Here is a 24433-nt window from a genome sequence, read left to right as displayed (position 1 = left end):
CAATTGAAAAAAAATCACAAGGAAGTATTTGTCATGCAACTTGTCATCATGGCCTACATATACTATTTGAAAATAACTTGTTATATGTAGAAATGAAGTTTTCTTTTGTGAAAATTTGTAAATAACCCACATTTTCATTGTTGAAGAATATGCCAGCTCAAGTTTCATGAGGTTACAATAATTCAGAAATGAGTTGATAACCTTGATTGCTTATGAGTTCAAAAACTTCCATCAATAGAGCCATGTTTGCATGGATAGAAGAAATTCATTGTTTTTGAAACGCTGCCTTATGAATCTTTGTGTTAGAATGTAAAGTGCAGTACTAATTACAAAAAGATATAGCAGGACTGGTGCTTCAAAGACCAATAATGTTCTCAGAGTAAACAGGAACTTTGTCTGTATCTATAAGCGTTATTTACAATAGATTCGATTTCGATGAACAATTTTAAAATTGACAATCTTATCTTTATAGTTATGCTCATGCCCAGACCACAATCTCTTCACTTTTATATTGTTCTGCCATTTTAATCATCAGGATGTCTGGGTGCTCTGAGTAGTATAACGTTTTCTTCTTTCTAAAATCAGTATCAATTATTTCCCTGTTGGTAATTCGGGTGCACTTGTCGAGTTCAGCAACAAAAGGCTCCTAATTTTGGAGTTCAAGCATGACAGGTTTGATTTTTTTTTTCTTTTGCAGTGATCAGTCAAAAATGGTATCAAATTTTGGATGAAAATAGCCCAAAGAAGCAGGAATATCTGTAACGTTAGAAGCTTAACTCTGAAGTCAATGTCAATTATCTAAACTAATTCTGTCACATCTCAATTATGACACATTTTTACAAAAAAAAATGCATTTGCAATGAATGCTGAAAAGAGTTTTGCTGGAGCTGCAGAGTCTCAGCTATGAGGAAACGTTCGATTAAGGGTCATTGCATGTGAGCAAAGAAGATTGCGACACAGTAGGTTATATTAAAACGAGATCGTCTGCTCCGTCCATTTACATTTCATTTTTCCTCTTTTTTTTCTTGTTTTATGTTTCGATTTCTTCTTCTGTCTTCTTTCTTCTCACAGCCACAGACTCTTCACATCAGGGGTCATGGCAGACCTGGTGAGGCAACTTTCCAACTTGGTACGGCAAGCTCGTGGCCCAGCGTGGCAGTCTCTTAGCCAGATATGGTGGAATCTTGACATGGCACATTGATCACTTGGTGGCCCAACTTGCTGGTCTCTCGGTCTGGCATGGTTGCATTTTGTCGGCCTTGTGTGGAGTTACAGGTGCTAGGTGATCCTCCAAACTTCTTCCCCCACCGTGGTTAAGCACTGATTAATCACAATAATTATTAAACTTCTAACATTATTTCTTTATTTTGTGCTTAAACATCAGACATTGTGCAAGTTGTAGCATTTCACATTGCTTCATTTGATTTCCACTGTACTGTAATTACTGCAGTGTGTAATATTAAACTTTGTCTTTCCATCTTCCTCGTTCTAAAGATTATGTGCCTACGCACTTGGACCTAAATGTGCCTTGTGTGGCGACATTCTACACTTCTCACTGTCTTCCTGTATGTTTGTATTTGAGTACGCCAGACATCAAAATCAAATTCAAAATCAAAAATGTTCTTTTTTTTCCCCAAAATCTCCCTTTATAAATGTTTTCATCATGCAATCGCATAAGTTGTGTCATTCTGTCACGTTGAATTAGAATTGATCAGACTTATATGTTTCAGCTTATGAGAGTTTACATTGGGAAGATATCATTACGCTTTTTATTCAGGAGTAAATATGATAACATGAAAGGTCATAACTTGGACGGAAGATGGTGAAAACTGTCAGTGATGTTCAGAACTCTTTTCTATCATTGACAGCATTGTGAGCTCCTGAATCTTAGTCTTTTTTTTAAGTATCATTGAGATCCGTTTCAACAAGACAAACCCTGGAGTTGGAACTACTTGATAGAATTCTGTTTCAGAGAATTGAAATATGTCTCTTTCAGTTATTCGTTCGTAATGAGATAGTCCAAGTACACCTGGAATGTAATATATTACTTTGCATTTGCTTTGGCATTATGAATGTGGTTTTACACATTAAGAATCACAAACAGAATTTTCTTTAAAAAATCTGACAATCATTGTTCCTTTTGCAACTCAGAAATTGCATGGTCTGAAAAGCAAACATAAATGTTTCAGATTTCAATCAATGATGTTGCATAATTAAAAATCTATAGGAGACGTAGAAAAAATACAGAAATTTACAGAAATGCAGTTTGTGCGTCTGTGTGCGTCCACAAGTGTTGTGTTGTTCGTGCTATGTAGGTAGCAACATTCTCTCGCTGTGTGGAGTATTTTAAGCGTGTATGTTAACCTTATGAAGCAGTGTATTTAATAGACACAGAAACAAAATCCTTTACACACACGTATTTTTACTCTCTTGAAATTAAGATGTTTTACTGCAGCTAACTTCTCTCATTTGTAAAAAAATGCACTACTTCTCAAATCACCCCATAAGACGACATATTGTCAAGCATTATTTTGAAAAAGTAACAATCTATTTGAAGAATATTGTTACGTTTGCTCCTGACCATTTCCTGATCGAATGGCTGTGGACAATTGATCAACAATGAGTGGCTTCTTCAATAGATAATTGAATTGCAAAGTGTGTGTTTTTTAATCATCCGGCCCCAGACGTTTTTGCACATTTTATTTAGAATTGAACTGTTCATTTGAAACTGGTAAGTAATTTTGCTTGCTGCCTCATATGTTAATTTCTAACAATGTTATACGAATCAATGTTATACGGATGAAGACTTGGAAACACGACTTAATTGTTCCATTTCTCACACAGTATAGTTTTTTCTACATCTGTTTAACAGAATACATGTCTTCTACAGAAATGGAACATAGGCATCAGAGGTCCATAGGTGAAACTGGTTAGTATCTTTCCAGTTTATTCAATATAAATGCCACTGTGAATATTCCATGCATCAAATTGTTCTAAATTTACTGCCACCGTATTTAAAACCCACATGTGCTTCAACAATGATTTGTAAAAATATAATGCACACCTACCATTCGTTATCACTTGTAATGCTTCTGTCTGTCATAATCTATCTCATTCTTGCTGTCCATATATCGCTATTCCAGTTGATATTTCTTAGAAGCATATTGCGGTTTTATGCATTTTTTATCACAACTGAATAAATGAAATTCACTTTGCCGTGCTAAGTAATTTCTCACGGTCGTTCCCCATATGTCTGTGCAAACACTTTCAACATGTACTTTCCTGTTCTCTCTGAACTTTGTCAACATTTACTTTACGTAATTCTGACTTATAACTTTTTATTTGTAGAACATCATACTGAATCATTTCCTTCTCCCCGTTGGTATAATATATTTTCTGGCAATTTGTTGTCAATGAATTTCAGAAATGTTGTGTAGGTCCGTATTATATTTATGTAACCCATTTCTGTTTTGCGATGTGTCTTTGGGCCGGAAGAACAAGCTGATTTGTTTATTGCTTCTCACTTGCTCTTCACAGACCATAAGAAGTGTCAAGCTGGTAAGCTGCATTAAAGCAATACACACCTAAACAATTCACTTGGCTATAGAAAGAATCAAAAGGATGAAATATGAGGACATAGATAGATCAAATGAAATGCTCTGTTGAACAAGAAATAAGTGATAATTACATAAGCTTTGAACTGTGAGCACAGAGAGCTGAAAATACTGTTTAAAATATTGTTTAAAACAAACATAACTTGACAAAATGTTACAGACCAGACCAAACCCCGTAAAAACACATCAAGTTCATAGGCTACAAAATTTTTTCTACTTTACTGAAAGGCAAGTGGAAGATATTATGATGCACAAGTAATGCACTTGCTCTACGGTTAAGCTTTAAGTAAAAGACACGTTTTTCTAACAACACAGTAAAAAAACAAGTTAAAAAAATGCCAAAGTGTTATTTTTAGAATTACTGAAATGATATATTATTTAATGATCAATTTGAACTGATCCAATAAAGCAGAATTTGATAGACATGTTTGACAAAGGTAAATTCAACAACAGGTTTACCTTGCATGTTATGTCACTTCCATGCCAGGAGAAAGAAACAATCCAACAGCAGAGAGAGAAATCAAGCTGTTTGCCAAAGCAGATACAGATCTGTAACTTTCAGTCTCAGTGCTAACTCCAAATCCCAGCTGCAAGAAAAAAATAATCCTTGTGTCTACACAAAACTAACTCCAGCCAATCATTCTTCTTTGTCCTGTTAAAGTTAAACGCAGTCAGGAAGTTCAAGCTATTTGCCTGTCGCAGCTAAAGCAGACGTGCCAGCGCTCCTGTGGCCACATTCTTCCACAAGAGAAGTGGCACAGGAGATATTTCTCCTAAAGGCAGAGGCCATTAGAGGTTGCAGAGAGAGAGAAAAAGTAAATTAACTGTGACATGTGTAAAGATGGAAATATGCAAAAAACATTTGACATTTGATATTAAAGGAAGTGGAAAACATTGGGAATAAAAATGTTCAAATGATGGAGGCCATTAAATTAACTTTAAAGGAAATTAAACACTGAGTAGGATAAAATTTTGAGAGAAGAATGTAAACCGAAATAACATCAATGCAGCAGGAAACATTTATACGGGCGGAAGCAGTGCTAAATTTTTGAGTCCATTACGACTCTTCTTCAGAACTTTGCATTAAATACGTTGATACCTTAAGTCACACACTTACATATATTTATATATAATATCAAAGTAAAAAGCTAATGCAGTAAGAAAGATGCAAATCCACGAAGATTCTCTTCTCATCCTGAAATTCATGCATTAATTCTTAATTTCAAAGGTTCAGAGTACTTTTTTAAAATGTTTATTGATATGGTAATTTCCAAAATGTCAATGATAAAATGACAACTAAGCAGTTTGGCTAAGTTTGTTTTTGTGGCTACATTTTCCTGTTTCTTGCGACTCAATTTTTCACCGACAAAATTTTGCCTTTGCCTGGACATTTTTTTTTCTCAAGACGTGTTAAGGTGGGATTGTGGAAAAATCACAGGGTCACAAATTCATAACCATATGTTAAAGTTGACAGCCCATGGGCATTAGTTACCACTGTTGCAAATGGTGACATTTGAATTCAATATTTGCTCAAAATTTTGTCAAAGATTAATACATAGACAGCCAAATCTTTATAAGTTTGTACACATGCTCGCATAGCTGGTTTGATTGTTTGCAGACGTTTCATCACCCTGAGAAGTAACATCTTCAGTGCATCTCTAATGAAGAGCTGATGTTCTGTCCGATTGCTTATTTACATGCCTCAGTTTGCTGGGTTGGTTGCCATCATTTCCCGTTCAGTTTCTCAGTAATTTGTATATTGCATCAGTTCAATGCATTTGTTGATGTAGGCCTGGAATTCCAAACGGAACACCAACACTTCACTGGAGGTGCATTGATGTTGTTACCGAGCAGGGTGACAAAATGGTAGTATTCAAACACACTAGCTCGGTGAGCAATTCCCCAACTTCATCCACAGCGCGAGCTACAATCTTTGCAATAAACTACTTTACATAATTGTAACAGAATATTACCTTCTCCACCTGCCCAAAATAAAACATAGAAAAGAAGAAGAGGTTAAAATGGATTTAAAAAAAACAAAAAAAATCTTTTGTCTGGAATTTTAAAGTGCTAAGTGTATATTCTAGTAATATTCATGATGAAAAGAAATTTTCTCCACTCAGTGGTCATAAAGACTAAGCAAGAGCATATACTCTGAAGGGGAGAATAAAAGTACATATGCACACAATTTTAGAGACGCATTCCGAAAATCAATTTTGGAAGGATTTGATTAAATATTCAGTTTGTTGCTTGTCCAAAAGTTTACATATTAACTTTAATGCAATCATAATAGCCAAGAAAGCAGATTCTAAATATTTTCATATCAGTATCGAAGGTATGAGGGAACATATAGAGGAAAGGCAGGATCTTCTTGACTACAAGCCCAGGAATGCCAGTGCGAAATTCAAAAAAGTACTAGTGAACTTCTTATTGAAAGGCAAAAGTAGATTTTAAACTTGCAAGTGAATGCAGTTGGGCAAAAGACTTCCGTGGGATTGTAACAAAAATGAATTTATTGCCCTTTAAATGTACACAATTTATTCTGATAGCATAATTTAGTCGGGCCATGTGACACATGACTCAATACACGTGTGTTATGCTCCAATTAAAACTCTTTCCCGTCAGAAGGACGTAAGCACACTGAATGCTTCACCGATTGTTTCTGAGAATAGTAATGTCTTTGAGATACGTGTCAAGATCTAGAAAGTTTTATTTATTCTTTAATTTAACTGTAAACAGACACATTTTGTGTGCTGCATTGCCACAAACTTATTTCTTGGGAAGCACTTTGAAAGACAATTCCTCTGATGCAAGGGTGTCAATTCAAGTATTCCAGCAGGGTATCACAAGTTGGATCGTTTCTTCACATCCTATCAAGAAGATTAAAAGGGCGAGAAGTGACAATAATGCTCATTGTTGATTCATTCAGTTTCCAATCATTTAATTTAGGAGGCCTGTTGCTGTCAACATATAGATAGCAACTGGAGAGACTTGAATGATTAATTTTAATTACATTAGTTGCTCGTACTGGTCACCTGGACTAAGGGAACAGCGAAGTGGCATGGTCATGTGTAAATAGCTCTGATGACTGAATCTTTTCTACACTATAATCAGAGGGTTACATAGGGTGGATAGGGAGAGCCTTTTTCCTAGGGTGGTGACGGCGAGCACGAGGGGACATTGCTTTAAATTGAGGGGTGAAAGATATAGAACAGATGTCAGAGTTAGTTTCTTTACTCAGAGAGTAGCAAGGGAATGGAACGCTTTGCCTAAGATGGCGGTAGATTCGCCAACTTTAAGTACATTTAAGTCGTCATTGGACAAGCATATGGATTTACATCGAATAGTCTAGGTTAGATCGGCTTCAGGTTGGTTTGACAGGTCGGCACAACATCGAAGGCCGAACGGCCTGCACTCTGCTGTAATGTTCTATGGTCTATTTTTGTCTTCAGCCACGACTGATGCCACATCACCACAAGGAGGCATAACATGAGGATAAAAATAAAATGTGTGATGATACTGACAGAATAAATAAGGTTCATTCCTTTCCCTGAGTTTTTTGAAGAGATGTTGGAAAGATAGGGGTGAAGAACTAACTACTGAAAATGTTTTAATGAAATAGGTTCGTGGACGTTTATTATTTTTCAACAGGTGGTCCAATTGGTGGCGAGTGCCCAAACCCCTACAAGACCAAATTTTCTCGAGTTTTTGATTCAGCAATGAGAAGCCAGTTGAGATCGTAGAAGATGTGGAAGGTTCAGTAAATGATTCCTAGATGCTAATTGGTCTGAAATCTCTTTCCGTGTGGTTAACTCCTGGATTGGAAAACTTCATGAAAGAATCTGTGTCTGATTTTGCCATTTTTGCCAAGAAGTTTGCTTCGGGATGTGACTACATTGGACCTTTTAATTTGTGCTATGCACTGCGTCTATTACTCAGCCAAGTTTTCCAATATTTAACTTGTTCTAAATTCATTTTCTCTGATGAATTGGTATAATTTCACCTCTCTGATGAAGGGTCCATGCCCGAAACGTCAGCTTTTGTCCTCCTGAGATGCTGCTTGGCCTGCTGTGTTCATCCAGCCTCACATTTTATTATCTTGGAATTCTCCAGCATCTGCAGCTCCCATTATCTCTAAATTCATTTCTCTTTTGTTTGTCAATACAATATTGTGTTTAAATAAATTGGCTTCCGCCTAAAGTCGATTAGTTGGACCAGTCACGTCACATGTAGAACACATCCTTGATACTTCGCTACCTTCTTAAAAATATTTTGAGGGGGTGATGCTGGTCTGGTCCAAAGCAAACATAATAGTAACGTGCTGTTGTGCTCTTCTTGAACATCTTGCTCATCGATTTGGGTCATCTCCTTGACGTGATTTGTGTTTGAGTTGAATTGTCACTGAATTGGAAACAGATTGGTGTGTTTTTTTCTTTCTGTCACTGCTTCTATTAATTGGACAATCTAAGGGGGGAAAGGATTAACACTTTCCTTTTGTACCTTTCAGATCTGCAGAAGTGCAATGAAGGTAAGGGTGTAAGGACAGATTCTGCGCCAGTGTGAAGGTCCTTCACAAATAGCAAGGTTGCTGAAAAATAATAACGTCTCCTCACTACAGGAAAAGCAGTAACTATGTTTTATTTATCTTCAATTGACTTCAAGTTGATCCTTTTTCTGATTGCTAAACACATCATATATTGTCAGCATGTTCTCAGCAATTTGAAGCATAATTGCTTATAAGTGTTTGAGTCACGGAACATAATGGCTTATGAGGAATTTAGTTGCAGAACAAGTTCTGTTATAGAATCATGCTGTGTCCATCAGTGATGCTGTAGTCTGACGAAGGTTTAGAGACAGTGTTACTAATTCTGTCGTTGTTGACAGTGTTAGTAATAACGAAGGAAGGAAGGCATAGTCACAGTTATAAAATGAAACAACTTTGGTTTGACAGATTGTTGATATGTTGTTGAATAATAAAGAGGTGAGGAAGATGATGAGGAAGAGGGAAGAAATGAAGGAACGAAGCCAAGAGACGGCTGGTGCAGAAAGTATTAGTGAAAGCATGATTTCCCTTGAATATGCAAACTAACAAAATAGACAGTGAGAGTGATGCTTCATTCACATGTCTCCAGTTTCCATTTCTATGAAGCAAATTTGATAATTTTACTCGGCCAGAAATTGAAAGGAATCGCTGTTAATTTTTTTTTGTGCAATCGGCAAAAAATTCAAATAGAAATGGTAACACATCTATAAAACACAAGGTATTGAAGGCTGCGGTGTTATGTGGCTTTCATGTCTTTTTCAACCACTTTAAATTACCATGATCTTTGTTTATAGTTGTGCTTCCCTGAACTGTTTTCTTACCTTAAATAACTTACTAGTTTCCTAGTGACTATTTTGACACGCTGTAAGTATTTTTTTCTCTCATAAATGGATTACACATTGTCGACGTGAGTTATCAAATATAGGATAAAAACCTCTTGAAAGCGTGACACATGAGATAACCCAGCCATTTGACGGAGTCTTGTTATGTGTTACTTCCAATAGAGGACTAATTTAAGCTTCAATACTGAAAATAACATGTAATGTTCGTCAAATAATTTGGAATTATACTTTGCAGTCATGATGAATATGAGGCAGGACGTTTGCCGATAGAAATCAATCATTACCTTTGAAACTTTAAAGGAAGTTATATGGTCTCATATATCAGCGTTGAGGCATATAAATGGAAAATGAGAACAATTATACATACGAGTTTTATTATTCCTTTTCAACTTTGATAAAGCTACAGACACTTATGAATACTCTAATCGATACTGTGTGGACACAGTTTGTGTCATTGTTGTGACAGACAGTGTAAATGGACAGAATTGTAGCTTTCTTGATCGAGTTTATACCATAGAGGAAGTTGAAAAAAAATGATTGATTGATGGAGCAAAAATGTTGTTGCTTCATGAAACAGTAAGCTAAAAATGATGCAATAAAGTACCAAATAAGATTATATTGACATAGGCCGTTTGGGTAATTTATTACAGTTAATAAGAAGTTGATAGACGCACAGTTACATTTCATCAAAAGGAAACACACAATGAACAGTCAGTTAGCACGAATGAAAGTTTGCTTTGTGAAAACTAAATACACTATTCATTTTACAGTCGGAAGAACATATAATCCGTGCACATTCAGACAAAAGCAGAAGTTGGCAAATGAATTTTAAAAAAAGAGAAAACTTCCACAAGGCTTCAATTTAGTTAGTTTTCTTGAGAGGCATCAGTACTGGAATCAGAGAAGCCTGCTTCAGGATTCACATAAAAATGGATCACAAATTGTAGTTTATTTATTTATATTTTGTGCACAAAGAAATTCCAAAAATGTGCCTCTAGATTGAAATAACAAGAATGAACAATTGCGTAGTTGGCAACAAGTCGGTTTATTTTTGATGAAATAAATAGTCTCTGCCAAGCAGGGAAGTCAAAAAACTCCGCAACTGTTGCAACAATTTGGAAGTTTGTCAAAATCAAACACTTCACGACCGGCACCCTGCTCAACAATTTCAAGTTTTTTTTTCAACAAATAAACAACACAGATTTATTTCAATGAATTTACTTCGTTAGTGTTGCAGAGTTGTGCAGAGGAAGGGAGAGTGGGAAAGCAGGAATTTAGAAATAATTTAAGGAAAAATATGAGGGTAGAGTCCGTGGTTCCTTTAAAGTGAAAAATGTTTTATTTTTCCCTAAGCTGAGCGATTGTTAACAAAAAATAAAGTGTTGCTGTATGTAGCTGAAGATGTGCAACCAGCTCTGAATATGACATTTGTATGAATTGGCATTGTAATTGGAAACCTAAGGCTTGATTTGATGTTTTGGCAAATAGCTGCAATCGGAAAATTAATGTAAACCAAGCACTTAACAATAAAAAAAGAGATAAAGTTGAATTTTAATCTGGTTGTTTGGATAACCTCAGACCAAGATTGTGTAAGAAAATTTACATGCCATTCGAAGTATATAAAGAGAGAGTTTTGAAAATCAGTGCGTGTGAGAGAAGCATTTGAGAAAGAAGCATCTGGCTCGCAAGAGAAATAGCTGATGTCTCTTAGAAATCACCATCTATCAATAAAAGTTAGCACACACTTCTAACTAAGTATACTCCCAGAAAGTCTCACAGAGAAAATACCCTGGTCACTGGTTCAGTGGAAGAAAGGTTTTCAGACTTGACAGTAGCAGAAGAAATGTGTGCACACTTTGACAGACTAAGTTTCAGTTTATTTTCTTATTATGTGAGTATATACAAATAGGGCTTGTGTTTATTAGAACAGTATGTCAGGAGGTTGTAGTTCAGTTAGGGAATAGTTAGTGGTTAATTCGAAATTGCTCAGTTTGTTATTAATTTTGCTAATGTGCTCACTGTTGGGGTTATATTAATAAATTGTGACTAATAAAAGTGAATATCAGGAATTTTATTTCATTTAACCATTCTTTTCTAACAAAGTATAAAGGCGAGGAGAAGTTGTCTAGGTGTGTCATGCAGAATTATGAGAAGTGAACCTCGACTCCCAACATAACAGATTGAGAGCTTATGTTTCGATTTTAATTGTCGGGGAGTTCAATCACCCTCTTTGTAAACTTTCCAATCTGAAGAGTTGTTTCACTGCTCAATTATAGATGATTATACTTTGTTAAGCCTTTCGAGGTGATGAAAGTAAATATAACATGCAGCAGCCTTGTGACTGCGAGCAGGTAAATGAACTATTTTAATGCAAATCTATTTTTAAGAAAAAAATACATCTGGACCTTCTAACAGGACATGTAGGAGATGGAACAAGTTATGAGGAGGAAGGTTATACTGTATTTATCATTTTATAATCTGACATTCCCAATGTTTTTCGAAAACCCGTTAACTCTCAGCATAGTTGTAATGAAACATGACTTCCTTGTGTAAAAAAAGAAAACAAGTGTTTTGCCTAGATTTTTTCTTTAAAAATCAGCTGAGGGTTGGCCTTTGTGAGCAACCTAGTGAAATACCAATGGACAGAAAGTATATACCATTCATCTCCTAATCAGCAAAATAATTACATAAATCATTGCCACATTCGCAGCCTTTTTTAAAGATCAGAATTCTTACCACAAATTACAATCTACAACTGTTAATAATCCTTTCTGCTAATTTTTGTAGAATTGCAGATTGAACTTGCCCCGTTTCTTCTGAGAAGTCTTCGCATTTGGCTAATTTGTAAATTTTGCATGTTACTTTATACAACTGTTGTGTTTATTTATTTTGCTCACAAGAAACCCGTTCTTCAAAAAAAAACCACAACTGACTGACAACCAAAGAAATGACATATGCATGAATAGATATGTAGAGAGAGAGAGATTGGTAGAGCTAGCGTACTGAAACAAAGACATGTTGTTTAGTTTGCAACCAGATCAGACATTCAAGTTTGCAAAAGATTAGATGAAAAAGACACAGGAAGTAAAAACATGATGAGCTGAACAATATCGGCAAGTTGTCCCGCAGCAGGTTTCAGGACAATACCTTAACGTTTCAAGTCATTATCATTCTTCTTCCGAACTTTAGAAACACAAAGTCATTGATGGAGGAGCTGCATTTTTTTTTTAGATGACATGCGAACAATAGGATACAATTATATGTCTGTTGTAATGACTAGATAAAAGTTCGGTCGCTTATTTTTTTCTTAAATTTGTAACAAGTGCTCAGAGATGTCAATGTTTTACATAGGTAAATACAAAAATGATACAAGAATACCGATGTATTCAGAACTATTCAGGCATTATGACCTCATCAAAATGGAAAACATTAAAATTGATTTAAGTCACTAATTTGCATTTGAAGTGAGAGACACTGAACACAAAAACGTACCCTTCCACACCAACCATCCATGTATAACAGGTTTTCTAAATTAAACGAGCCCCATTTACCTCTTTATGCCCATGTCTGAATAAACCTTTCCTAACCATGCTCCTGGTAAAATGACTTTTGAATGTTGTAATTGTACACATCTGTGCTATGCCTTGTGAAATATTGTTCCACATATGCATGGTTTTTCTGTGAAAAATAAATAAAGTTGAACTATTAGTGATAATGGGAACTGCAAATGCTGAGAATCCAAGATAATAAAATGTGAGGCTGGATGAACACAGCAGGCCCAGCAGCATCTCAGGAGCACAAAAGCTGACGTTTCAGGCCTAGACCCTTCATCAGAGAGGGGGATGGGGTGAGTGTTCTGGAATAAATAGGGGGAGAGGGGAAGGCAGACCGAAGATGGAGAGAAAAGAAGATAGGTGGAGAGGAGAGTATAGGTGGGGAGGCTGGGAGGGGGTAGGTCAGTGCAGAGAAGAGGGACAGGTCAAGGAGCTGGGATGAGGTTAGTAGGTAGGAGATGGAGGTGCGGCTTTGGGTGGGAGGAAGGGATGGGTGAGAGGAAGAACAGGTTAGGGAGGCAGAGACAGGTTGGACTGGTTTTGGGATGCAGTGGGTGGGGGGGAAGAGCTGGGCTGGTTGTGTGGTGCAGTGGGGGGAGGGGACGAACTGGGCTGGTTATCGGATGCGGTGGGGGAAGGGGAGATGGTCAGTCCTTAGTAAGGGGCTCACTTTGTTCCCCTACAAGCACAGATCAATGAATACCAGTCACGTTTGGACATAGAACAGTTTTTCCGCCGCCTTTACCGACACGCCCACTTCTTCAACCGGGAACCCAACCCTCCCTCCACTGACCCCTTTTCCCGCTTCCAACACATCTCCTCCTCTTGGACACCATCCCCAGGCCTCCTACGTTCCCTCAAACTCTTCATCTCCAACTGCCGCCGAGACATTAACCACCTCAACCTCTCCACCCGTCTCTCCCACTCCAACCTCTACCCTGCAGAACGGCAGCCCTCCGGACCAAGCCCAACCTCACCATCAAACCCGCAGACAAGGGCGGCGCAGTGGTACTATGGCGCACTGACTTCTACATCGTCGAGGCCAAACGCCAACTCTCCGATACCACCTCCTATCGCCCCCTCGATCATGACCCCACACCCGAGCACCAAACCATCATCTCCCACAACATTGATGACCTCATCACCTCAGGGGACCTCCCACCCACAACCTCCAACCTAATTGTTCCTCAACCCCACACGGCCCGCTTCTATCTCCTTCCCAAAATCAACAAAACTGCCTGCCCTCGTCGACCCATTGTCTCAGCCAGTTCCTGCCCCACAGAACTCATCTTCACCTATCTGGACTCTATTTGTTCCCCTTTGGTCCAGGAACTCCCTACCTACGTCCGTGACACCACCAGCGCCCTCCACCTCCAGGACTTCCAATTCCCTGGCCCCCAAAAACTCATTTTCACCATGGACGTCCAGTCCCTATGCACCTGTATTCCGCATGCAGATGGCCTCAAGGCCCTCCACTTCTTCCTGACCCACAGGCCCGAACAGTCCCCCTCCACCAGCACCCTCATCCGCCCAGCCAAACTCGTCCTCACCCTCAACAACTTCTCTTTTGATTCCTCCCACTTCCTACAGACTAAGGGGGTGGCCATGGGCACCCGCATGGGCCCCAGCTATGCCTGCCTCTTTGTAGGTTACGTGGAACAGTCCCTCTTTCGCACCTACACAGGCCCCAAACCCCACCTCTTCCTCCGTTACATTGATGCCTGTATCGGCGCCGCCTCTTGCTCCCCAGAGGAGCTCAAACAGTTCATCCACTTCGCCAGAAACTTCCACCCCAACCTTCAGTTCACCTGGGCCATCTTCAGCACATCCCTCACCTTCCTGGATCTCTCAGTCTCCATCTCAGGCAACCAGCTTGTAAGTGATGTCCATTTCAAGCCCACCGACTCCCACAGCTACGTAGAATACACCTCCAACCACCCACCCTCCTGCAAAAATTCCATCCCCTATTCCCAATTCCTCCGCCTCTGCTGCATCTGCTCCCACAATGAGGCATTCCACTCCCGCACATCACAGATGTCCAAGTTCTTCAAGGGCCGCAACTTTCCCCTCACAGTGGTCGAGAACGCCCTTGACCCTGTCTCCCGCATTTCCCGCAACACATCCCTCACACCCCGCCCCCCGCCTCAACCGCCCAAAGAGTATCCCCGTCGTTCTCACACACCACCCCACCAACCTCCGGATACAACGCATCATCCTCCGACACTTCCGCCATCTACAATCCGACCCCACCACCCAAGACGTTTTTCCATCCCCAACCTTGTCTGCTTTCCGGAGAGGCCACCCTCTCCGTGACTCCCTTGTTCGCTCCACATTGCCCTCCAACCCCACCACACCCGGCACCTTCCCCTGCAACCGCAGGAAATGCTACACTTGCCCCCACACCTCCTCCCTCACCTCTCTCCCAGGCCCCAAGATGACTTTCCATATTAAGCAGAGGTTCACCTGCACATCTGCCAGTGTGGTATACTGCACCCACTGTACACGTTGTGGCTTCCTCTACATTGGAGAAACCAAGCGGAGGCTTGGGGAACGCTTTGCAGAACACCTCCGCTCGGTTCGCAATAAACAACTTCACCTCCCAGTCACAAACCATTTCCATTCCCCCTCCCATTCTTTAGATGACATGTCCATCATGGGCCTTCTGCAGTGCCACAATGATGCCACCCGAAGGTTGCAGGAACAGCAACTCATATTCCGCCTGGGAACCCTGCAGCCCAATTGTAACAGTGCGGGCTTCACCATCTTCAAAATCTCCCCATCCCCCACCGCATCCCAAAACCAGCCCAGTTCGTCCCCACCCCCCACTGCACCACACAATCAGCCCAGCTCTTCCCCTCCAAACACTGCATCCCAAAACCAGTCTAACCTGTCTCTGCCTCCCTAACCTGTTCTTCCTCTCACCCATCCCTTCCTTCCACCCCAAACCGCCCCTCTATCTCCTACCTACTAACCTCATCCCACCTCCTTGACCTGTCCGTCTTCCCTGGACTCACCTATCCCCTCCCTACCTCCCCACCTATACTTTCCTCTCCACCTATTTTCTTTTCTCACCATCTTGGGTCCGCCTCCCCCTCTCTCCCTATTTATTCCAGATCCCTCACCACACCCGCCCCTCTGATGAAGGGTCTAGGCCCTAAACGTCAGCTTTTGTGCTCCTGAGACGCTGCTGGGCCTGCTGTGTTGATCCAGCCACACATTTTATTAAAGTTGAACTATAGATCCCTTTTAAATCTTTTCCTTCTCCCATTCAGGCTAAAACATCTTGTTTCATTCTTTGCGACAGGGAATGAGCAGGGGGTTGGGCAGAGTACGGGGGAGGTGAGACCCGTGTCTCGTCACATCATATGTGCCCTATTAGAGTTTATAAGTCTGTGTAAAGTTACCCCTTAACTGTCTACGTTTCAGGGAAAATAGTTCCAGCCTACCAAAACTGACCTTATAACAGAAGCCTTTAAGTATCGATAACATCTTTATATATTATATGCATGTATATATATATATAAAACATATATATATATATGCTTTCCACCTCCATAACATTATGTCACTCGCAAAAAATGTACACAGCATTCTAAATATATCCTCAGCAGTGTTCTTTAAAGCTGTAACATGACGTACCAGCTCTGATCAAATCTCTGAACTATGAAGGCAGCCATAGCGACATAGCAGCAGTAGTGACATGACCCACTATCACTAGTAGGTGACCCACTATCGCGTACAGATGAGGAAGAACGCAACTTTGATTGGAACAACACATCCATCCGAGGACAGTCCAAACAGAGACACGTAAGAGAGTTCCTAGTAGCATGGCATTCCAACCGGAACTCCATAACCAGACACGTCGCTTTGGAGTCCATTTACCACACGCTGAGAAAAATAACAGGAAATGACATCACCAACACAGGAAATTGCATCAACACAGGAAATGGCATTATCAACACAAGGAATCCAAAACAGATAAATAGAAAGCGGGACATAACACCAGCGCTTCAGCGCAGGCTCCTTGATGATGTTACCTAGAATGGTGGCTGATTGTCTGGGAACAAACCTTCCAGCTCAGTGATCCAGCTTACATCTTGGACAAAATAAAGACCCACTCTCCTGTGGACCAAGAGGAGGAGAGCGCTGTGCTGGAGGTGGAAGGAAGCCATCGGGTTGGCGATATACCCGTGCAACCGATGGATCTTAATGCTGGCTTCATCCTAACGCTGGTTGAGGGGAACAGCTAACCTGCAATGATGGCTGCGGCAAGTGCTCGTGCCCCAGGTCAGGGGGTCCGGAACACCATCCGTGTTTCCATGAAGAAGGTGGATGTAGGTGCACCTGTGGTCCGCACCTTCTTCGTGAAGAGGGTCCTGTTGGACTGTTGTGGGTTCGCTGCTGCGGACATTTACTGCCTGCTGGATTTCCCCGGAGGAGGTTTTCGAATGTAATCTTCAGGAGAGCCAAGCTTTTTGAGCACTTCCTGGAGGTTTACAAGGAGAAAGGACGTGAGGCCCCCTTCTCTGTATTGACCGCTGTCCCGCTGTTCGTGATGCCAGTGCAGAGGAGCCGTGTGGTGACTGTAAACATGTACAACCTGCATGTGCCAGCAGTTGATATCCTGACCTTCCTTGGAAGGTACGTGAAGGTGGAGGGGGACCTAACTGACATCATGGACCCCTTTGGCATGTGGACCAGTAAGAGGCACCAACGCCCAGGTCGCCAGCAGGGGTAATGCAGGGCCAGCGCCTCCGGAGGAGAGGAAGGCACCAGGGCACTGCAAGGGCCCCACTAATGTGCAGAAGGGCCAGGTCGTGCAGGAGGCCCCAGCCCCGCAGATTGGTCTCCTCCAGGCTACTCTCACCCCCAGCCCCGACAAAGAGGAGTCGATGGAGGCAGCGACAGGCGACCCAGGGGAGTGGATGACCGTCCGGAATGCGAGGAAGAAGGTGCATCTGCGGGCCCAGGAAACGCAACCGTCAGGCGGGAAGAGGCAGCTACAGGGGGGCTGTAAGAGCACCTCTGACGAGGGAGATTTGGAGATGGCCCCCCCAAAGCAGAAGCTAAAGATCTCAAGGGAGAAGGAAAGCAGCACCCCACTTCCAGGTGACAGGTGGAGTCCTGAGTCTCCCTCCAACACCCAGTCAAGTGCCGTTGGGGCACTGGAGGCCCCCCCGGAACTTCCAGGCAAGAAGGAGGAAACTGCGCGTCCCCATCCTGACCCAGAGCCAGACTCTCCTGCCTCCGTACCCCCGATGGAGGGATGCCACCCGGCAGTCAGCACGGACAGTTTCCTGAACCCTGAGAGCATCCAGCAGTTAGCCCGGGCTATGGGCATGAAGGGACAGATGGAGGGGCTGGACCTTGGATTGGGGAGTGTACTGCGGTCACTGCCCACAATAGGGGTACGAGTTGCGAGCATTAATATGTACAGCGTCAAGTGCACCGCAATATGTGTATCCACATTGGCCTACCTGACCACCGTCAAAGCGGACCTCCTGTTTCTGCAGGAGTCCGGGATACTGCGCCTCAGCAGGTACGGGAAATGGTCCGGTGCCTGGGCCTGTGGGCATTCAATCTGGTCGGGGAGTAACAACTGTCGCTCCTCGGGCCTGGTTATTCTGCTGCGGGGGCGCAACATCACCATCTCTCAAGTTCAGGAGGTGGTGGGGGGGGTGCCTCCTAGTGGCTGACATCACCTACAGGAACCCTCCCCTGAGGCTGATGAACGTGTACACCCCACCGGCCCAGAGTGACCGCTTGGCCGTCCTGCAGCAGCTTCCACCCCTGCTGGCTACGTCCAGGCCGGTCATCCTAGGCGGAGATTTCAACTGCATCATCAATGCAGATGGAAGATCTGGCATAGGGACAGCGGGTTGGGGGACTCAACTGGACTTCACGTCCAGATTCCTGATGGGCACGGTGAAGGACGCCAAGCTACTCGATGTCTTCAGCACCCCTGCAGATGGAGCACAGCGGAGGTACACCTGGTCGCAGCCAGACGTGTCTATTCGCTCAAGGATAGACTTCCTGTTTGTGTCACGGGCGTTCTCGGTCAGGTCCACCGGCGTCGAGCCGGTGTTGTTCTCTGACCACTGTCTCCTGCTGGTCGACTGTCACTTACAGGACGACCAGCCGGCCAGCAAGGGGACGTGGAAGCTCAACACCACTCTGTTGACCCCAGAGAACGTCGAGGAACTTAAGATGGAGCACGCCGTTTGGAGAACCGTGAAACCCCTCTTTGAGTCTCCGGCCGGCTGGTGGGAGATGGTGAAGGAGAACAGCAAGAGGTTCTTTGTCCTCAAGTGTGTTCGGAAGGTGACAGAGAAGCGGGGAAAGCTGTCGCGACTCCAGAAAAGGGTGCAGAACCTGCTCCTTCTGCAGTTGATGGGGGTCGATTTCACGGAGGACATCCGAGAGCTGAGGGGCCAGCAAGCCTCGCTCTTCGCCGCGGAGGCCTCCAGGAAAATCTTCCGGCCCAGGGTCCACTCCGGAGCAGGACGAGACATGCTCACGTTTCTACTTTTAGAAGGTGGACAAAGAGAGCTCTGTGCTTAGCTGGCTGAAGGAGGACGATGGTTCGGTGACGTCGTCTCGGCCCGACATTTTGAGGATCAGCAGATCCTTCTATACTGGACTGTACAAAACGAAGCCCACGGACAGCCCGGCATCCGAGTCGTTCCTGTCGTCTATCACGGAGGTCTTAGACGACGGCCCGAGGGAGTGGCTGGACCAGCCGATATCCCTGGATGAATTGTCCACAGCCCTCAGGTCCTTGGAGAGGAATAAGACTCCCGGGAGCGATGGCTTACCGGTCGAATGTATTCCGCTCTGTGGGATCTGGTCAGCCAGGACCTGCTGGAGGTGTACGATAGTGCGCTTCGGGCAGGGGAATTGTGCATGTCCATGAGGAAGGGCATCATCACCCTCATTTACAAGAGGAAGGGGGAGAGGGAAGAAATTAAGAATTGGCGTCCCATTTCACTGTTGTACCTGGACTACAAAATCCTGACCAAGGTCATAGCCAACCGGGTCAGGTCTGTCCTGGAGTCGGTGATTCACCCTGATCAAACTTCTGCTGTGCCGGTCAGGAAGATCGCTGAGAGCCTTGCGAACATCAGGGATATGATCACCTACATGCAGGGCAGGCAGGTGGAAACCTGCCTCGTCAGCCTGGACCAGGAGAAGGCCTTCGACAGGGTCTCTCATGCTTACACGAGGGATGTCCTCTCCAAATTGGGGTTCGGAGAGGGCATCTACAATTGGATCCGGCTGCACTACACCAACACCGTTAGCGCAGTCTCGATCAACGGGTGGGAATCGGACAGTTTTCCCGTCAGATCTGGAGTCAGGAAAGGCTGCCCGCTCTCTCCTGCCTTGTTCCTGTGCTGTGTGGAACCCTTAGCTGCATCCGTCAGGAAGGACGTGAGCCTGAAGGGCGTGACTATCCCAGGCAGCGGAGGCCTTCAGGTCAAGACCTCCCTGTACATGAACGATGTCGCCGTCTTCTGCACCGATCGTCATTCGGTGAGTAGGCTGTTGGGCATCTGCGGCCAGTTTCAACTGGCCTCGGGTGCCAAAGTCAATAGGGGTAAGAGCGAGGTATGTTCTTCAGGAACTGGGAACACCGCTCCTTCATCCCCTTCACTCTCAGGACAGACTACCTGAAGGTGCTGGGTGTTTGGTTCAGTGGAGCTGGGGCATGCACTAACACTTGGGAGGAGCGTATCACCAAACTGAAGCAGAAGCTGGGCAGGTGGACGCTCCGGTCCCTCTCCATCGCGGGTAAGAACCTGGTTGTCAGGTGCGAGGGGCTTTCGGTACTGTTGTATGTGGCGCAGGCCTGGCCTACTCCCTGGACCTGCGCCGCTGCGGTCACCCGGGCCATCTTCCACTTCATTTGGGGGTTGAGGATGGACCGGGTCCACAGGGACACCATGTACAATGACCTGGAAAATGGGGGAAAGGGCATACCGAACGCTACCCTCGCCCTGACGGTTACCTTTGTGTGCAGCTGCATTAAGCTGTGCGTAGATCCTCAGTACGCAAACACCAAATGTCACTATTTACTGAGGTTCTACCTGTCCCCGGTGTTACGAAGGATGGGCCTGGCCTCGTTGCCGCGGAACGCTCCGAATAGTTGGGCCATCCTGTACCACCTGTCCTTCGTGGAGAAATTTTTGAAGGGAAACACCTTTGACCAGAAGGCCGTCAGGCAGTGGTCAGCACACAGTATCCTTGAGACCCTTTGGGGAAAGGAAAGGGTGGATCCCGTCGTGTGGTTCGCCACGCTAACTGCCAAAGTCATTTGGCTGAATGCCTCATCGACAGAACTTTGAAACAAGCAGAAGGACATTGCTTGGCTGGCGGTGAGAGGGTCTCTGCCAGTGAGATCTTTTATGCAAGCTCAGATTCTCTGCACCACCACACGCTGCACTCGCGGCGGCTGCGGGGGAGTCGGGGGACGAGACTGTCGATCACCTCCTTCTGGAGTGTGCCTCTGCGCAGGATGTCTGGCGGTATTGGTCGAGGTTCGTCCCGAGCAGCTCCGCGACGCGGGACTCTGTGCTCTATGGGCTGTTTCCTGGGACGCACACCGAGACCAACATCAACTGCGCCTGGAGGACCATCAATGCGGTGAAAGACTCTCTATGGTCTGCCCGCAACTTGCTGGTCTGCCAGCTGAAAGAACTGACCCCGACCGAATGTTGCACACTGGCGCACTCCAAGATCCAGGATTATGTCCTGAGGGAAGCGCTAAAGCTTGGGGCAGCCGCCGCCAAGGCACGGTGGGGAAAGTCCACGGTATGAAACCCCTCGTGCAAAATAGAAAAATGGGCCCTATCTGGTAACTGGGTCCAGCCGGCGCCTTCCCCAACTGGTCAGGGGGCCAACTGGGACTGTGCGGGGTGACGACTGCCGGGGTATTTTCTTTGCTTTTTTTGTCTTCTTTGTTTGTTTTTTTTCCTTTAATCGGTGTGTGTACCCCCAGGGTAACCTAGAGCGGCTTGCATGACTGAGTAGGTGTATAATATGTTTTATTTTTTGTACATCTTAAGAATAAAGTATATTTTTTCAAATAAAATAGGTGATGAAACGTCTGAAAATGAACCTTCCAGCTCAGCGAGCATACTTAGATCCACGAGAATGTTAACTCAAACAATAAGCAATATGTGCAGCCAAAGTGCGATTTATTCAATTTCAATGAAGCGTGACGTTGAAAACTGCTGTGTCTCATTTGGAAATGTAAGGTTGCATTTCAAAATGAATACATTATCGTGTAGCTTTTGCAAGTGCACAAGAAGGCAAGAAATAAAAATTCTGTTCTCTGATTTTGATATTACGAGTGCTCTGTAGAACTTTTCCTGGAATTTATCTCATGACGTGCTTACTTTTCAAACAATATGTGATCTGCTTCGTATTGTAGAGTCAGAACCTAAGACATGTGTTTAATTCATGTTTTTCTTTTATAGCAAAGCAAAGTTACTGCTGCATTTTTGGGGACCATGAGGGATTCAACTGTAGTTCGGTAAATTACAGGAAAGATAGACATACGACTAATTTCAAATAGACAGATGAAATAGAAGCACAGCAAAGTTTGGAGGAAACGAATATCCAGTCTTCAAGATAGTTGAGGGTGGTTAATTTAACTTCTGATAGAAAGAAATGATGCCAAACCACAAATGTATCAGAAAATATATGCAATGTATCGAAAATTGAAATCAGCTTAAAAATATTGACTTGCTCACAGAACTTGCATATTGCTGACAACAGCACATTTTCTCTTCACATTTCACACATCACGGTTTTTGTCTAAAGTGTATCGTTATCGAATAAAGCAAAACAACATCTGCAAGATAACAATTGTTCGTTTGGCAAGTAGGATCAAATTGTTGGCGAACTGTCCTTAGATAATGCATTCACTAAGTTGCATTTCATTCTTATTTTGTGTTGGCTGTACTGTAAGGATGTTAATTAGATGTTAAATAAAATAGTTTCACACTGATCAGTCAATGTTTTGGCCAGTCCTCCGCAACAAACATAATGAAGTGGTAATTTTAATGATGCAGAGATATTTCGATGCACGCAGGGAAGAAATGGACGCATAAACATCATAAATATAGCACCTAAAACCCAATGCACAACAATTCATGGTGAATAACAATTGTAAATGGCATGTCAACAGTCATTTGTAATCCTTGCATATAGTACTCAGTGTTTCCAAATATGCAGTTTTTTCAAGCATTGGATGGGTGTTTCTAATTTTGCAAGTGTGGACGTGATGCATCATACGCGGAAATAGAACACAAAGTGTTGAAAACTCCTGGGAAATAACAAGCAAAACAAATATTCTGGGAAATCGCAGCAGGGATCTGTGGAGGCTGAATCGAGTGTTCCCCTTCACCCTGTTTTCTGTGACATATATTTTGATGATAACGGACGACGAGTCATTCTAGATTCAAATCAGGAACACTGCTTCTCACTTCACAAGTGTTGATGGGCATACTGATATACTCCATCACTTTATTTTGTTTTATGTGTATCGTCAGCACCTTGTTCGTTGAGAATTGTCAAAATGACATGCTTTGGGAGCCAATCTGGCAGTGTTTGTGATATATCCAGTTAATATACCCGGTATATCACTGAATTTCACAATCATTGTCATAATACTCACTTATTCGATAGTCAGAATGGATTTCTGTTGCGACTGTATTATTGTTTACATGATGAGCCCAATTGTATCAACACAGTAGCAAGACAACACACTTCAACTTTTCATCAACTGGTTAAAAAATAAAAACAGTCAGCGTTCATTGGTGGTCTGGCACATATTATCAAAGATCCAGAGTTTACTCACGATGATGTTTGGGCCCGTGTGTACTGGGGAAGAAGGAGGTAAATGGACAGGTGTTTCACCTTTGCAGGTTCTTCAGGAAGGTGCCTTTGGCCTGTGAAGTTGTGCTGAGGGGGAAGGAAGTGTGAAATAGGCTATCCCATTGGGAACGACCAATACAGAATGCAGAAAATGCAGGAGAGGGGAATACGTGTCTGGTGGCGGTACCTCACTGGATGAGGGGGAAATGGTATCTGGATGTAGAAGCTGGTGGGATGTAGTCAAGGACAAGGAGAATCCCATCACTGTTGCAGAAGGGAAGAGAACGGGTGTGGGCAGAAGTGCGGGAGATGGGGCAGAACCTGTTGAGGACTCTTTCAACAACAGAGCTGGGGAATCCTCGGTTGAGGAAGAAGGTGGACATTCCGAACGCTCCCTTGTCAAAATTGGCCTCCTATGAACATATATGTTGGAGACAGAGGAACTGAGAGTATGGGATGGAATTTTTACAGGAAGTGAGTTTGAGAACGCACAGTTCAGGTAGCTGTGGGAGTCAATGGGTTTGTAGTGGATATTAGTGGGCAGCCTATCGCCGGAAAATGGATCCCCATGTCAAGGAAGCGAAGCGAGGAATCAGAGATAGATCAGGTGACATAACAAATTTAGAAATAAAACGTAAACTATATATAACAGTTTCAACTCGAAAAAAAAGAAAATCTGGGTGAGCTTGATTCCAAGCATGTAAACTCTTTCTGTCCAATTGAAAAAAAACAAGTTTAGTCCCTTTCCATAAATTTGACAGCTCACAACCAGATTTACATCAGTTCTCTTCGAGATAAATGAGATGGAAAACTCCCTCTACACTCGCAGCTCAAAAAAAAAACAAAATCTAAGTGTACAAAGATTGCATGAAACTGATGCATGAAAACATTGAATACTGCAGTCCACGACATTCCATTTCTTTTGCCCCCAACCACCTTCATCTTTCTTCATCACAGTCGTGACAAAATGTTACCAATTACATTCTGTTATCCTGGCCCATG

Source organism: Stegostoma tigrinum, chromosome 41 (assembly GCF_030684315.1).
Source record: "Stegostoma tigrinum isolate sSteTig4 chromosome 41, sSteTig4.hap1, whole genome shotgun sequence".
In the NCBI taxonomy this organism is placed as follows: domain Eukaryota; kingdom Metazoa; phylum Chordata; class Chondrichthyes; order Orectolobiformes; family Stegostomatidae; genus Stegostoma; species Stegostoma tigrinum.
The sequence above is the reverse complement of the archived record's forward strand: the minus strand, read 5'-3'. Positions refer to the sequence as shown.